Consider the following 15,738-nt stretch of genomic DNA (forward strand, 5'->3'; position numbering starts at 1 on the left):
AGGCCATCTTCACTTAAGAAATGGCTGGCTCATTTCACCTCATCTCCCTTTCTCCTTCCTGCTAGGAAATTGGCATTTCGACAGACAAATCACATCTAACCAGCATTTAATCACTTGAAGTGTGAGTTTCCTCTTTTGGGTTAACTCAGAAAAATAGGCAGATCAGCCTAATGCTTAAGTGTTCTTAGAGCCCTATTTTTTACCTAGTGTAATAAATTATTCTTGGCCTGGAATTTTTCACACTTAGTTTCTAGCTAAAGGAGAAAGAAAGTAAGTTAACCTAAGTTTTTATACAGCTAGAAACAAATCACTAATTGGGTTATCAACTATCCTCCTCTTTAGTCCTGCCTGCAGCTGTCAGGATGGGCAGGAGTCTCTTCTAGGAGCTGGAATGACTTGGAGGGGCCCTGGCTCAACTCAAGTCAGGTACCTCTTGCCTCTTAATTAAGTAAAAAGGGCATAACTGCTTTAAAAGCCCAATACCAACTCCCAGAACAGTTCCCTGCAATTACAAAGTGTCAGGCCTGTAAGCCTCAATAAATATTTGTTGAATAAATGCAATACAGGCGGATTTATTTCTTATGTATTCCCTCCTTTGGGAGAAATTGACTCAGAGGTAAAGTTTATATTTTTGTAAAATAATTGATAACACACATGTCTGGGGAGAAAAAATGCTTAGCTACATTCTATAATAAGATACTTTGGTAAGTTCATAACTTAATTAAAGCCAAAGAGAGAAGGGGAAGGGAAATTTAAAGCTGTTAAATGATAATGCTACTTGCTTTTTTTAGCAACCTCTAGAAATACATTTTTTTATTGCATCAGAAACAAAGAATACTAATAAGTATTCTTACTTAGAACACTTGTGTCAAATAATGTCAAATGAAACAGCTGTACATTGATTAGTTTCAATTAAATGGGTGGTCAGTGTTCAATGGCATAGCTAGAACTTTATGGGTAAGAGAATAAAGTGTCAAGGAGGCGGGTCGTTCCCAAGTACAAATGCTGAAGTTAACGTTTATGTACCATGGCTCATAGTGATGAACTGCCCATCTGTAATGTCAAGATAAAGTGGGTATGAATGAGCAGCTAAAAGAATATGTATCCCTGGAATTAAATTTTGATGTGTCAGTGTCAGCAGAGATATAACACAAATTAATCAGTGAGCTAAGATATGTATGACTAGAAGAAAAGAAAGAATATTTTCTCCTGCATGTTATTTCCTGTGATGAAATAATGGACCCTCTGTGAAGGAGTATGCAATACAAATTGGGCATGGAGTTAATCTTTATAAATGAACCAATTCGGCTAGTTTGATGTGAACCAAAGTCCTCTTTGAGGGTCAAATGATTGACTCTTGGGAATTCTGTCTGGTCCAACGTAATACATCCCCAGGCTACTGACCTGAGTGTGGTCCACAAGGCATTGTGAGGCTTACCTGTAGGTGGCATTTAGCTGTCTCCACAGCTAGAAGAGGATTGAGGCGGGGGTGGGGAGGCACCCAGCAGAAAACAGCTGAAGGATGGGAATGAAAACTGGTGCAGCCACTCTGGAAAACAGTATGGAGGTTCCTCAAAAAACTAAAAATAGAACTACCCTACCACCCAGCAATTGCACTACTAGGCATTTATCCACGGGATACAGGTGTGCTGTTTCAAAGGGACACATGCACCCCCATGCTTATAGCAGCACTATCAACAATAACTAAAGTATGGAAAGAGCCCAAATGTCCATTGATGAGTGAATGGATAAAGAAGATGTGGTATATATATATATATATATATATATATATATATATATATCCAATGGAGTATTACTCAACAATCAAAACGAATAAAATCTTGCCATTTGCAACTACGTGGATGGAACTGGAGGGTATTATTCTAAGTGAAATTAGTCAGTCAGAGAAAGACAAGTATCATATGACTTCACTCATATGAGGACTTTAAGAGACAAAACAGGTGAACATAAGGGAAGGGAAATAAAAATAATATAAAAACAGGGAGGGGGACAGAACAGAAGAGACTCATAAATATGGAGAACAAACTGAGGGTTACTGGAGGGGTTGTGGGGGGGGGGATGGGCTAAATGGGTAAGGGGCATTAAGGAATCTACTCCTGAAATCCTTGTTTCACTATATGCTAACTAATTTGGATGTAAATTAAAAAAAATAAAAAATAAAGCCGGGAACATTAAAAAAAAAAAAAGAAAAGAAAACAGCTGAAAGACCAGACAATACATAGCACAATATGACTTGACAACCACAAAGACCTAGTTAGTAATGGCCACAAAGGCCAAATACACTGGTACAAAAGCCAAGATGTAGAAGTTAAGTAGAAGGGGAAGAGGTGAAAAGATCTAGAGAAGAAAAAAGGATTTCTTTCTTTATTTTTTAATGAAGAGGAGAGAAGGGCAGACCCAGGCATGCCACCAGGGCCTGGAGAACAGTAGACCCACTGAAGTGATTGGAGTGATAGTTCAGATGAAAGCAAGAGGCCAGTTCTCAGCAGCTCGGGGACGGGGGCAAGCTGCCCACACAGCTTGAGGGTCTTGATATCATATTCATTGTCCTACTGCTCATAGGTCTGTGTGGACATTTGATGAATAGACACACTGAACCTGCGCCTTCAATAGCCTCTGGAGCAGGATGTGTGTCACTAATGCTCCATAGTGACAAGTGGGGTCTACAATGAGGCTGAGAAGAACCAGACCAGACAGAGGACTCTAGTGGAATAATGCATTGATTCCACTCAACCTCCAGGGAGGGCAAATGGCAGGAGCAGAAGAACCCTGCCAATCCTACAAGAGAAAAGGGACCTCTCTCCAAATGTTGAAAGTGACAACAGGAACACATCTCTCAATACATTGTCTACTCAATCATATTATGTGTCACAAGAAAAATAGTCTATTTGTCTTCAAATTGAGCCTACTAAAGGTGTATATTATCACTGCCTCACCATGATGAGATGATGGGACTAGAGCATCAGGTCACACTATCTGCATTTGATCTCAGAGAACTAGAAGCACAATTCCATCTCTATGGTGCAGTTCATGAGTACTGCTTGCCTGGAGGCCCAAAGCCAAAGTCCCCATCATTCCAACAATTGGCAGTGCACCATCAGTCATCCAAGGCAAATAAATGAATCACCCCAGATATATTCTCCTTTCCCACGCAGATTCCAGTCTTGTAAATTCCACCATCTAAATGTCTTGACAATGGAGCACCTGGGTGGCTCAGTTAGTTGAGCATCCAATTCTTGATTTCAGTTCAGGTCATGATTCCAGAGTTGTGACATTGAGCCCTGTGTTGGGCTCCACATTGAGTGTGGAGACTGCTTGGGATTCTCTCTCCCCCTCACCTCTCCCCTGCTCATGAGCTTTCTCTCTCAACAAAATAAAATAAAATTAAAATTAAAATTAAAATAAAATAAAAGTCTTGACAATGATTATCCCTCGCATTCCATCCCACTGCCACGCATGCTGGTTTTGGCCAACATCACTTCTTACCTGGACAACTGTAACAGCCTCCTACTTCATAATGTCTTTACCTCTATTCTGCTCTCCTGCTCCCCAGAAACCTTCTTTCTAAAACTCACTTAGTCCAGTCACTCTCCTGCCCCAAGTCCTTAAATGGCTCCCACTGCATTCAGGACAAAGCTCAAACTCCTTATCATAATCAAAGAGGTCCTTTATGGTGTGTCCTCTGCCTACATGACCAGACAACTCTTGCCACTCTGAAGCAAATTCTGTGGTCCAGCCATGCTGAATTATTACTGGCTCCTAAACACTTTGTCCTCACATGAACTCTGTATATACTGTCCCCCTTGTTTGGAATTTCTCCTCCTCTTTTCCACTCAGTGAACCCTCCATTCCTCATTTTTCAACACAGGCATGAACTCCTCTGTGAAGTCTTTCTCAATTCATGTACCCTGAACTTACTTCCACTGTAGACTTAGTCATATTGCTTGGACCTGTTTGCACATGTGTTCCCCCACTAGACTATGAATCCCTAGTGGGCAGGAACTGATTCTTACTCAATTTTGAATTTATAGTATCTCTTATTGTGTGGTATATAATGTTTACTAAGATTAAAATGAAAGTAAGTACCCAATTCTGCCCCTATGCTCAATAGAAAGATCAAGATGTATCTATTGTCCAATGTTATTGGTGCAGCCACCTGTGGATTCCCATGAGTGGCTTGGGCATTTCACTTGATGGATGGCATTAGAGGGTTGGTGATGGTTGATGACAAATGATCAGCAAACCACGAAGCCAGGGAACTTCATGTGTTTGATGTGACTCATATCTGAGCCCAGAATCTCACTTGGCAAAAGTGGTGAAATCAGAGCATGTGATCTTCATGAATCAGTGTCTGAGTCTCAGCTGTGTAAGGACAAACTGGCTTGATGGCACTTATATTAAGCTTTGGTGGAAGGACATTTTTATTGATCTAGATATTTCAAATTTATTACTTACAAATGACCAGTCAAAACATAGCTAGACCAATGCTATTTCAGTCATTTTTGTATGCTTTCCGTGAAAGCTCATCTGGGCACAACACACTTACCTCAGAATGTTGCCCTTTCCTATAACAAGGTAACCACGGGGCCTCCCTGACAGCTGAGTGGGTGGTAGCAATTCCCACATCACCTCCCTGCCCACCAGTCTCTCAGTGATTCCAGCTACAAGCCAGAGAGCTAGTCCTTCTATAAAACACGGGTAGATAAGATTTCCCTGATGTGGCTAGTTTACCACAAAGCACCACTGTTAATTTCATTATAAGACATGAGTCATTTTTATGTTGCTTGTAGCTGAAATTGTGTTAAAATTAAATGTGAAGGAAGCTTTGAGAAAAATCGTGGCTTTGTGTAAGATTTCCAGAAGTGTCTAGTGATGGTGATAGTCTTACGGGACTAGACATGCCTTGAGTCCTTTTCAGAAAAAGATGGGCAAATGACTCTGCCTCAGGAGACAGGAGGATGGGGTCTCGCTCCCACTCTGCTACCAAGTGTGCTATTGTATTAACGGCTTAATCATGTTGGGCCTCAATTTCCTTATCCTTTACAGTGTTGATCTAGTGTTGTATTCAATGGTTCATAAGCCTCATCTTCAAAAGCTTTAGCACAAGTCTGTGACAGGGAACAACTCTCCCCGGAGCCCCCAGCTACCCTGGATTAACTAACACCCTTCCCTCTGAGCTGAAGCTGTGCTTGGGGCTTGGTTTTATTCTCTTGTATGGACTCTACCATCAAGCAGCAAACTTCATGGATTACTGACACTGGAGGAAAATTCTGTGAGCAGGGTGTGCTGGCCATTCTCTCTTTGCCTCCCTCCCCAGATCCATGTACCTCCCTTCTCTGCTGTCTAGTTCTGTGTCCCAGAAGGCTGATGTCTATGGACTACATCACCTGGGCTCCCTTGATCTGGCTTCCTGTCAGATTTGGTCAGTAGGAGGCACTGGCATGAGACTGGCAGGCTGGAGGACATAAATACAACTATTCATGAATATATATGCATGAATATTACTATCTATTAACAACACTCTAGAAGTTTTAGCCTTATTTGTCCTTAAATATAGGATGTATCTTCAATGGATTGCATGATGCTACATGAAATCAGGGAAACAGAGCTGTTTTTTTTAAATAGAGCTACAATACCTCACTCTCCAAACAGTTGGTCTTTAATGGGGTACCTCAGTAGACACTGTACCATGTATTGAGTAAAAGTGAATTTTCTGATTTTAGACACATCTGGGATCAAATACCATTCATATTACTTGCTCTGGAATTATGTACATATATTCAACCCCTCTGTGCATCAATTATTTCGAAAAGGTGATAACAGCATAGCCACCTGTAATGGTTAATTTTATGCATCTTTGACTGGCCATGGGGTGCCCAAATTAAACATTATTTCTGGATGAGATTAGCACTTGAATTGGTGGGCTTAGTAAAGTACATTCCCCTCCCCAATGTGGGTAGGTGTCATCCAATCTGCTGAAAACCTGAATAGAGTAGAAATCAGAGAAAGGAAGAATTTGCCCCATTTTTCTGACTCACTATTTGAGCTGGGACATCTTATCTTCTCTGACCCTCATACCTGGACTTATACCATTGGCTTTCTTGGTTTATGGGCCTTTGGACTAGGACTGGAATCACACCACTGGCTTTCCTGGATCTCCAGCTTACAGGCAAATTGTGGGACTTCTCAGTCTCCATAATCACATGAACCAATTCCTCATTATCTGTCTGTCTGTCTATCTATTTATCTATGTATCATCTATTATCTATTTATCTATCTATCTATCTATCTATCTATTATCTCTCTCTCCCTCTCTCTCTCTCTTTCTCTCTCTTTGGAGAGCCTGACTAATACACTATCTCTTAAAACTTCTGGGATTGCGGTGTATGACAATACCATCAAGTGCTTATCACAGTGTCTAGCACATGTTATGTGCTCAATAAAATGGTTCTGTTATTATAGTTGTTGGTAATAAAACTACCATTAGTAGTATATCCAGGGAATATCTCATTTAAGAGCCAGAAAAATAAGAAGCATTGCATGGTTTCTTTGAAGAGCAAAGAATTGCATGTTAAGAAAAAAAAAAACTGGAAAAAACATAAACATGTGGAGGCTAAACACCATGTTACTAAACAACCAATGAGTCAGTGAAGAAATCAAAGAAGAAATTTTAAACATACCTGGAGACGAGTGAAAATGGAAACACAATGGTTCAAAATCTTTGGAATACAGCAGAAGCAATTTTAAGAGGGATGTTTATAATGATAACCGGCCTACATCAAGAACAAACAAAAACCAAAGTTAGTAGGAGAAGGAAACAATAAAGATTAGAACAGAAATAAATAAAACAGTGACAAAAAAGATATAAAAGATAAATGAAACCAAGAGTTGGTTCTTTGAAAAGGTAAACAAAATTAGTAAACCTTTAACCAGACTTACCGAGAAAAAAAGAGAAAGCACTCAAATCAGAAAGGAATGAGAAGTAACAACTGACACGATAGAAATATAAAGGATTATAAGAGCCTATATGAAAAGTTATATGCCAACAATTTGAGCAAACTAGTATAAATGGGTAAATTCCTGGAAACATACAATCTTCTAAGACTGAGTCAGGAAGAAATAGAAAATTTAAACAAATTGTTTACTAATAACAAAATTGATCAGTGATCAACTCTGAACAAACAAAAATCCAGAACAAATGTCTTTACAGATGTATTCTACCAAACATTTAAAGAAGAGCTAATATCTATCCTTCTCAAGCAATTCCAAAAAATAGCAGAAGAAGGACAACTTTGAAATTCATTCTGTGAGGCCAGCATTACCCTGATACTGAAACCAGGCAAAGACACAACAACAACAACAACAACAACAACAACAAAGAAAACTACAGGCCAATATCCATGCTGAACATAGATGCAGAAGTCCTCAACAAAATATTAGCAAACCTAGTTCAATGATAAATATCAAGTACTATTTATTCCAGGAATGCAAGGATGGTTCAATATCTGCAAATAAATCAGTGTGATACACCACATTAACAAAATAAATGATAAAAAGCATATGATCACCTCATTAGATGCAGGAAAAAATATCTGACAAAATTTAACATATGTTTATGATAAAACTGTCAACAAAGTGGGTTTAGAAGGAACATACCTCATCATAATAAAGGCCTTATCTGACAAATACACAGCTAACATACTCATTGGGAAGAACTGAAAACTTTTTCTCTAAGATCAGGAACAAGACAAGGATATCTACTCTTACTTTTTTTAAATGAACATAACCACAATAATCAGACACGAAAAAAATATGGGCATCCAAATTGGTAAGGTAGAAGCAAAACTGTCAGTATTTGCAGATGACATGATACTGTATATAGAAAACCCTAAAGACTCCACTAAAAAACTATTAGAACTAATAAAGGAGTTCAGTAAAATTGAAGATACAAACTTATTATACAGAAATCAGCATTTTAAGAAAATGTTTATTTATTTTGAGCGAGAGAGAGAGAATGAGCAGGGGAGGGGCAGAGACAGAGGGAAAGAGAGAATCCCAAGCAGGCTTTATACTGTCAGTGCAGAGCCCGACACAAGGCTTGATCCCAGGAACCATGAGACCGTGACCTAAGCCAAAAACGAAGAGTCAGACGCTCAACCAACTGAACCACCCAGGTGCCCCAGAAATCTACTGCATTTTTATAGACTAATAATGAAGTAACAGAAAGAGAAATTAAGAAAGTAATCCCACTTACAATTACATCAAAATAATAAATACCTGGGAATAAATTTAACCAAGGAGATGAACTCCTTGCTATATGAAACAACATAAAAAATTTCACAGACATAATATTCAGTAAACAAAGCCAAACTCAGAAAAATTCAAACTATATGATTCTATTCATATAATATTAAAAAAAATATTTATAGTGATAGAAGCCAGAATAGTGGTTACCACTGGGAGAGGGGTGGCTGGAAAAGGACAAGACAGAGCCTTCTGGGGTGTCCTATATCTTCATGTGGGTGGTGGTTACATAGGTAAATACAATATAAAATTTGGATAATCTATACACATAAAATTGCACATTTTATATTTGTTGTACCTCAGTTAAAAACCAGAAGGATAGATCAAGAGTCTGAGAAGGAGCTAAATTTCCCAATCTTTTTCCACTCTGTGCAACTGAGCAATTGTCATTCTCTAACTGGAAAGCAGGAAACTAGAGATTGATTCCCTAGGACTATGTAATAGAGGGTATCTGGACTGGGACACACTGGCCGCAATCATGGGCAGCTGAACTGTGCTGAAATGGGAATAAAAAATCATCTTCAAAGATAGCCCCAAATAATTCCCCTCCTCTCTTTTGAGCATGATGTTACTGCTATCAAGGGGTTGAATCATGTTAACTCCCTTGAATCTGGACTGGACCTACACTGCTTTGACTTACAGGATGCAGAGAAAGTGACGTCATGGAGCTTCCAAGCACTTCCAAGATATGCTTCATCAATAAAGAGAAAGACGTGGGATCCAAACAGATGAGGGAAGAGAATCCTCAGGGTGATGGTGGAGAGATTGCTTAGATAACAATCGTGCACCAGGCATAGGGCAACCGGTCCAGAACTGGTCAGAAGGCTAAGAAGAGATTTCTCAAAGATGAAATTGATAGAATGCATAATGTATTTGAATATCTCAAGAGTGGAGTTAGGCAATTTTGGGAGGACCTGAGGTTGAATTACAGATTAGTACATAGGCAACTAAGTAATAAAAAAGACCTGGCTAATTCTAGAGGAAATAAAATGTGTAGAAAAGGAAAAGTAATTGTAGTACACTCTATGGCTCAACTGTGCATAACATTTGCAATATTATATAAAATATATATATATATATATATATATATATATATGCAGGTGTGTACATGTCATATTTTATCTAGCAGTGTTAGCTCTTTGTGGTGAAAGAGGCAACAAAATAAGTTAGTACCCCATACTTTTGGAGTCAGAAAACTTGCATTGTCCTCCAAGGGCTACTGTGGTTCAAAGGGAAAAAAAAGGCTGAGGCTGGAGAAGTTAGGAAGTCTTCCCAGAGGAATTTTAAGTGTTCTGGTGTATCTTCGAGGTTGATTAATATTTCCCCCAGTGAGAAACTCTCTGTAGCCAATTATAAAATATTTGAAATGTGGCAGATGCTGGTCTCATCCCTATCTCATTTCAGAAAACAAATCAGCATGTATGCTTTCTGAAGCCCTCTTCTTAGAGTGTCTTTCTGCACTGTATTTTGGGTATAGCCAGTTCTGAGCTCTATTCTTTGCGCCCCAGAGATTATTAAATACAAATTTTTAAATACATGAGATGTTAACAAATTAAGGCTAAAACTGAACTGTGCAGGGTACAGGATAATCAGAAGTTATGGGAATGTTTGCAAGACTTGACAAGAGAGCTTGGCTAGCAGACGAAACATTGTTCCAAAATCTAAGGGGAAGGAGGAAATAAAACATGGGGATAGGGCGGCCCGGCTGGCTCAGTCGAGATTGTTTAAAAATAAAAATGTTTTATAAAAAAAGAGCATGGAAGAGTGGGTGAAATTAGAGCATAACATGGGAATTCTGAGAATATGTAAAGGAGTGATGGTTAGAGTCACCTGGGGAGCTTTGAAAAATACAGATTCCTGGGACCTGTATTCTATAATTTATATTCAGTAGTGTAAGTGGTGGCCTAAAATGTATATTTGCAAAATGTTTCCCAATACATAAAAAAGATAAATCTTGTGTGTAAACCTGTCCTGAATTCAGGTGGAAATGCACCGACCTCATGAGGAACAGTTGCTTCTTCACTTATTATTGTGAAAATTCACAAGAAATGACACCATCACCATCTTTAGATAACTAGTCCCACGGAAGATGTGTTAATTTGTGAGTTTCTATTTTATATTCTAGTGTTCAGCTTGTAGAGGATGAGAAACTCCCTTGCCTCCCCCCACCCCCAGATCCCGTGGTTATAGAACGTGTGGGAAGAGGCATCTCATTTTGGACACATTCGTTTATCGTTAAAAAATATTTATTATGACATAACCAGAATGGGCTTGGTTTTAAATGTTTTGCATTAGGCCAAGCAGAACCCAGGGAGGGGGGTGGGGGGGGGGGGAGGGGAAAGCAGTCTGGGGCTGTCCATGGTGCTGAACGTGGAGCAGGCTCCAGCCTTTGACCTGTTCGGTCCGTCTCCAAGCCCCATTTTCCTTTTTTTCTGTCACCTCCAGTTTCTCCCCTTTCCCAACACGAGCAGCAGAGAGGATGGCCCTTCATATTTTTGTCCTGGGCGGCAAATGACCTTGTGTTGGATCTCCCCCCCTGGCTCCTTCTCCCTGGGCGGCGGCCGATGGGCGCGGCACCCACCCCTCCTTAGGCCCCCACGGCTCGGCAGCGGATCCCATCGGCAGCCCCGCAGGGGCCGGCTCCCCTCGTGTCGCCCCGCCCCACCTCCCCCCGCGCCCCCTCCCCACTTCCCCCGCCACCTGCTCCTCCTCCTTCTCGGTCCCGCCCAGTGCGCTGGCAGCCCCCGAACCCCGGAGCAGGGAAGAGAGAGGGACGAAGGAAGCAATACAAAGGGCGGAGCGGCGGGAGGAGGGGACGCAGGGCTCGGCGCCGGGACGGCGGGTGCGGCACGGGCATGGACGCCGAGTACCCTGCCTTCGAGCCCCCGCTCTGCAGCGAGCTCAAGCACCTGTGCAAGCGGCTCCAGGAGGCGTACCGCGAGCTGAAGGAGGACCTCACGCCTTTCAGAGATGACCGCTACTACAGGTAGGGGCGGGGGAGCCCCCGCCGGCCGGGCTACGGGGAGGGGGCGCGGACCCCGGGCTTCGGGCAGCCCCCGCCCCCACCCCCGCCTCCCTAGTCCGGGAACCGGGCTGCGCTCCCGGCCTGGCAGGGTCCAGTCCCTGGGCCGCCACCTCACCCCGGCGCGTGTCGAGCAGTGGGAGGAGGAGCGGAAATGGGGGCAGGTCTGTGGATTCTGGCTGCCGATCAGGGAGCCGGGGTAAAGAGCTGTATAGCCATCCCCTAGAAACCTGAGCCGAGACTCTCAAATCCGGAGAAGGGGACCCACGGGCTTTCGTCCCTGCTTTGCTCCTCCCTCTCTTCCTCCCATCCTGTCATCCCCTCCCACCCCCCACCCGCAGGCCTACCGCCCCCACGGTCTTGCTCAGGCCTCGCTGAGTCCGGGTTTGGGGAGAGGATCACTCCCCCTCCAGCGTCAGGCAGGGAGGGCCTTGGCCTCTCTTTTGAGCTACTCAAGCCCCTGGGCTTTGGTGAAAATCTCTGAGGCTGGGATGTTCCTGAGCGTTGGGGGCAGATGGCCTCAGGGCTAAGCAGCACCTTGCTGAAGATGCTGTGGGAGGTCATGGTTCGGCAACCCCAAGGAGTTGTTGGTTTGGGCTTGTCGGTGTTCATCTCTGGCACCCTCTCCGTGTAGCTAAGGTGAGAGCTAGGAGGGCTGGAGGGCTTGCTGTTCTGATGGGAAACCATGTCCATCGTTACCGAGTGGACTTAGCTGATGTGTTGTGCTGTCATGCAAGGACCCTGTCTGGAGTCTGGAGTCTGGGGCCCTAGGGTGGTTTTGTTACTAACTAGCTCTGTGACCCTGAGAAAGTTATCTGCTGATTTTGCTTTGCAAGCTTCCTCATCTGTAAAATGGGTAGCTTGAACCAGAAGGTTTGTGAGGAGGCAAAAATTCAACGGATAATGTACTCACTATGTGCTTAAGGATGGAAGTTGTACCACACAGCTATCTTTGAAGGGGTGATAGTCATTTTTTCACAACAGGCCCTAATAGCCATATATGTGCTAGAAACACATATATCACACTTATCATCAGACCTTTTCAAAAGTCCAATGGCTTCCCAGGGGCTAATCAGCAATATATTGCTGACTGATACATTGGTCACAGAATTACCGAGTGGAAAAGCCCATTTAAAAGATAAGTGATCCCTGTGGTGAGTCTCTGGATGAGACTCACAATCTGTCTAATGCAGCCCCCCGGGAGACCTGACAGTGTGGTAAAAACAAACAAATCAACAAAACCCAGGTAGTTTTCAATCTTATGTTTGATGAATATTCCAGTTTCCTTTCCTACTAATTTCTCACCACTCTATTTTTTTTTTTTTCTCTGTATTTGTTTTCTTGGGAACATTTCTTTGGCAAGGGATGTAGTGAATAGCTAAATGGTCTTAATTCAGGTAGCAGAGAAGAGAACAAAGCCACACCACTGGTTAATTCACAATTGGATCATCCTTTGTTCATTCACCCATTTATTCAATGAATAGTCATTGAGTTAACTCTTGTGTTCCTGCTACCATTCTGGGTGTTAGAGATACAGGCATATTCAGTTTATGAACATCTACCAAGCTATACACACAAAGTGTGTACTTTGCTGTTTGTGTATTATGCTTCAATAGAAAGCTTAAAAGAAAACCAACTCCTGTGTCTCATTGGTGACATCAGGGCCCTTGCTCTTTCTTGAGCTCCTGGGAAGGAAATAGAGGCAAATCAGAGCACCCCAGGAGCTGAGGGTGGGGCCAATTTCCCTAAGGCTTGTGTCCTCAAGGGAGGAGAGGTAGAGAGCAAAACACGGTTGGAACTCATTTAGGAAGAAGATGTGAGGAATGGATACCAGGCAGGCCCCCATGTCCATGAAATACATAGTAAGGAGCTGAAGAAAAATGAAGGACAGTAAATATGTTCCACTGGAGCTCAGCTCTTGGAGACTTTGTGGTTGGTCATTTTGCTGACCCATACTGTGTTTCTCATGTTATTACTTTACCTCTGTAAAATACTACTGCAAAACGAAGATGGGCTTGAATTTTCTTGGCCAGAAAAGTGATGCCAGTGGTCCTTACCCAAGAGGCTTTCAGAAGCAACATTTCGTCACCTTGGTGAATTCATCAGGGCCCAGGGGCCCACCTTTAGTCTTGATGGCCTACTTTAGCCAGCACATCAAGAGAAGGATTCTCATTAACTAAGCTCTGGGCTAATGTACAGAATCAGGATGCCAGTCTATTTAATTGGGTGATGCAGACCCCTGAGAACACAGATAATGGTGGTCATGGCATCACAACCAGGGGATTATTAGATCAGGAATTCCCAATGCTAGCTGCACATCAGGATAACTTGGGGGAGCTTTTGAAAAGACAAATGCCCAGGGTTGCCTGGGTGGTTCAGTTAAGCGTCCGACTTCAGCTCAGGTCATGATCTCATGGTTCATGGGATTGAGCCCCTCATCAGGCTCTGTGCTGACAGCTCAGAGCCTGGAGCCTGCTTCAGATTCTGTGTCTCCCTCTCTCTCTGCCCTTTCCCTGCTCATGATGCCTCTCTCTCAAAAATAAACATTAAACATTTTTTTAAAAAATTAAAAGGACAAATGCCCAGTAGTACCCTCAAGAATTCTGATTTAATTGGCCTGGGCTGGATCTCAGCCAGGATGGAAAACCCAAGAGGGGTGAGTAGAATGTTTAAGAGCATTAAGCTGAGGGTGCCTGGTACGTCCGTCTCAATGGGTCAGACTTGCCAGCAGGACAGCAATACTGGAAATCATTAGTTAAGTCTCCTCCCCCACGCAAAGCACAGCAGCCGCTGTCACCAATCAACTTGGCTTTTTCCACACTTCTAGGCTGACCTAACTCCCTTTTTAGGTTAATGCATCTGTTCAGGTTATAGGTAGGTTTAAAGGTCTGAGGACCATTTTTTCCATTTAAGGCAAACCTGCATATATGTGCTGGTTTTGATGTTAATGACCCATCAGACCCGACCCACCTAACATGATTTTCATGTTAATGTTTCAGCTGACTAACATTTGTCCTTCTTTTCAAGTTATTGGGGACAATTCATTGTAATTAGAGTACTGACCTCTCTCTTTGTCTTTTTTTTTTTTTTTTTTTTTTTTTGGGAGGAAACGTAAGTATCGCTGATGAGACCATAATTTTAGAAAGGTAGAAAAATCATTTCATTAAACTTGTATGCTTGAGAACTTAGAGTTATGTACAAATCTGGCTCAGCGAGAAAGGCTGGTTTTCTGTTTGGGACAAGACACAGATAGGCCTCAGAAGGGCCCTGGACCAAGGACCTAGCAAACATGTGTATGAGGGGCCAGTGGTGGGCACTAGGACAGGTCAGCAACTCCCAGACCTACCCAAGTCCTCCCAAGGCAGCACCCCTCCCTCCTGACTCCTGACTGCTTTCTGCTCCCATGCTCTGGGATCTTGCTCCATCAATTATTCTGTCTTGTTCTCATGTCTCAGTCTTTCCCTCAACTCTGACTCCTTCCCAATGCTTAGTCCAAACTTCCTTCAGCCCAGCCTCCTTGGGTGCAACCACACTGTCTTCTTCAACAAATGTTGACCTGCCTTCTTCCTCTACCATATTGTCCTGCAGTTGAGTTAAGGGTGGTCCCTGCATGTTGGCTCCCATGTTGTTTCCTTCCTCACTGATTTCATAGCAGATGCCTGACTTACTCCCACTGGTGCCTAACTCAAGTTCTTACATATCTAATTGCTTTACATATAGCCCCAATATGCATATTTTTAGCTATTTGCAGTCTGCCTGCTTTGTATCCCTGTGAAACAGCACTCAACATCTGCTGGCTATAGATATGGCAAACCGTGTGGCTATAAAAGACCCCAAACTGTTGCTGCCCTTGGGAGTTCTCTGACTCAGAGACTCCTTCCTCCCTCTGCTGAGCAATATTACCAGTACACAGAAGTCTCCTCTTCAATTCTCCCCCCGCCAGGGTTTGCTAGCATTCTTTATTGTGGTAAGGCTGTATCTAATCCGTCTCTATGTCATGAGCATCTAAAACAAAGTATATCACACAATAGGTGTGTGATACCTGCTACATTAAAAGCATGAATGAATGAAACAATGGAAGAAGTTTCACTAAATTACAGGCAAGCAGATTTTGCGCCAGTTTTTAATAGGTAGAAGCTATGAACTGAAGAGTTCCACGTGAGCCCCCAGTAAAATTGGGAATTGCTTGCTGGGCAGTAGTTGCTCTGGAGTAACCACCAGGAAGATAACTTTAAAAATATAGTGAAAAATTATTAAAGATATTAAAATTTACAGTAGAAAATATTCAGTTAATGCAAAAGAAAACAGTAAAGGGGACTAGAGGAACAAAAAAGACATGAGACATATAGAAGATAAATAAAATGGCAGACATAACTCCAGCTGTATCAATT

The sequence above is a fragment of the Panthera uncia genome, assembly GCF_023721935.1.
Source record: "Panthera uncia isolate 11264 chromosome B2 unlocalized genomic scaffold, Puncia_PCG_1.0 HiC_scaffold_24, whole genome shotgun sequence".
Taxonomy (NCBI): Eukaryota; Metazoa; Chordata; class Mammalia; order Carnivora; family Felidae; genus Panthera; species Panthera uncia.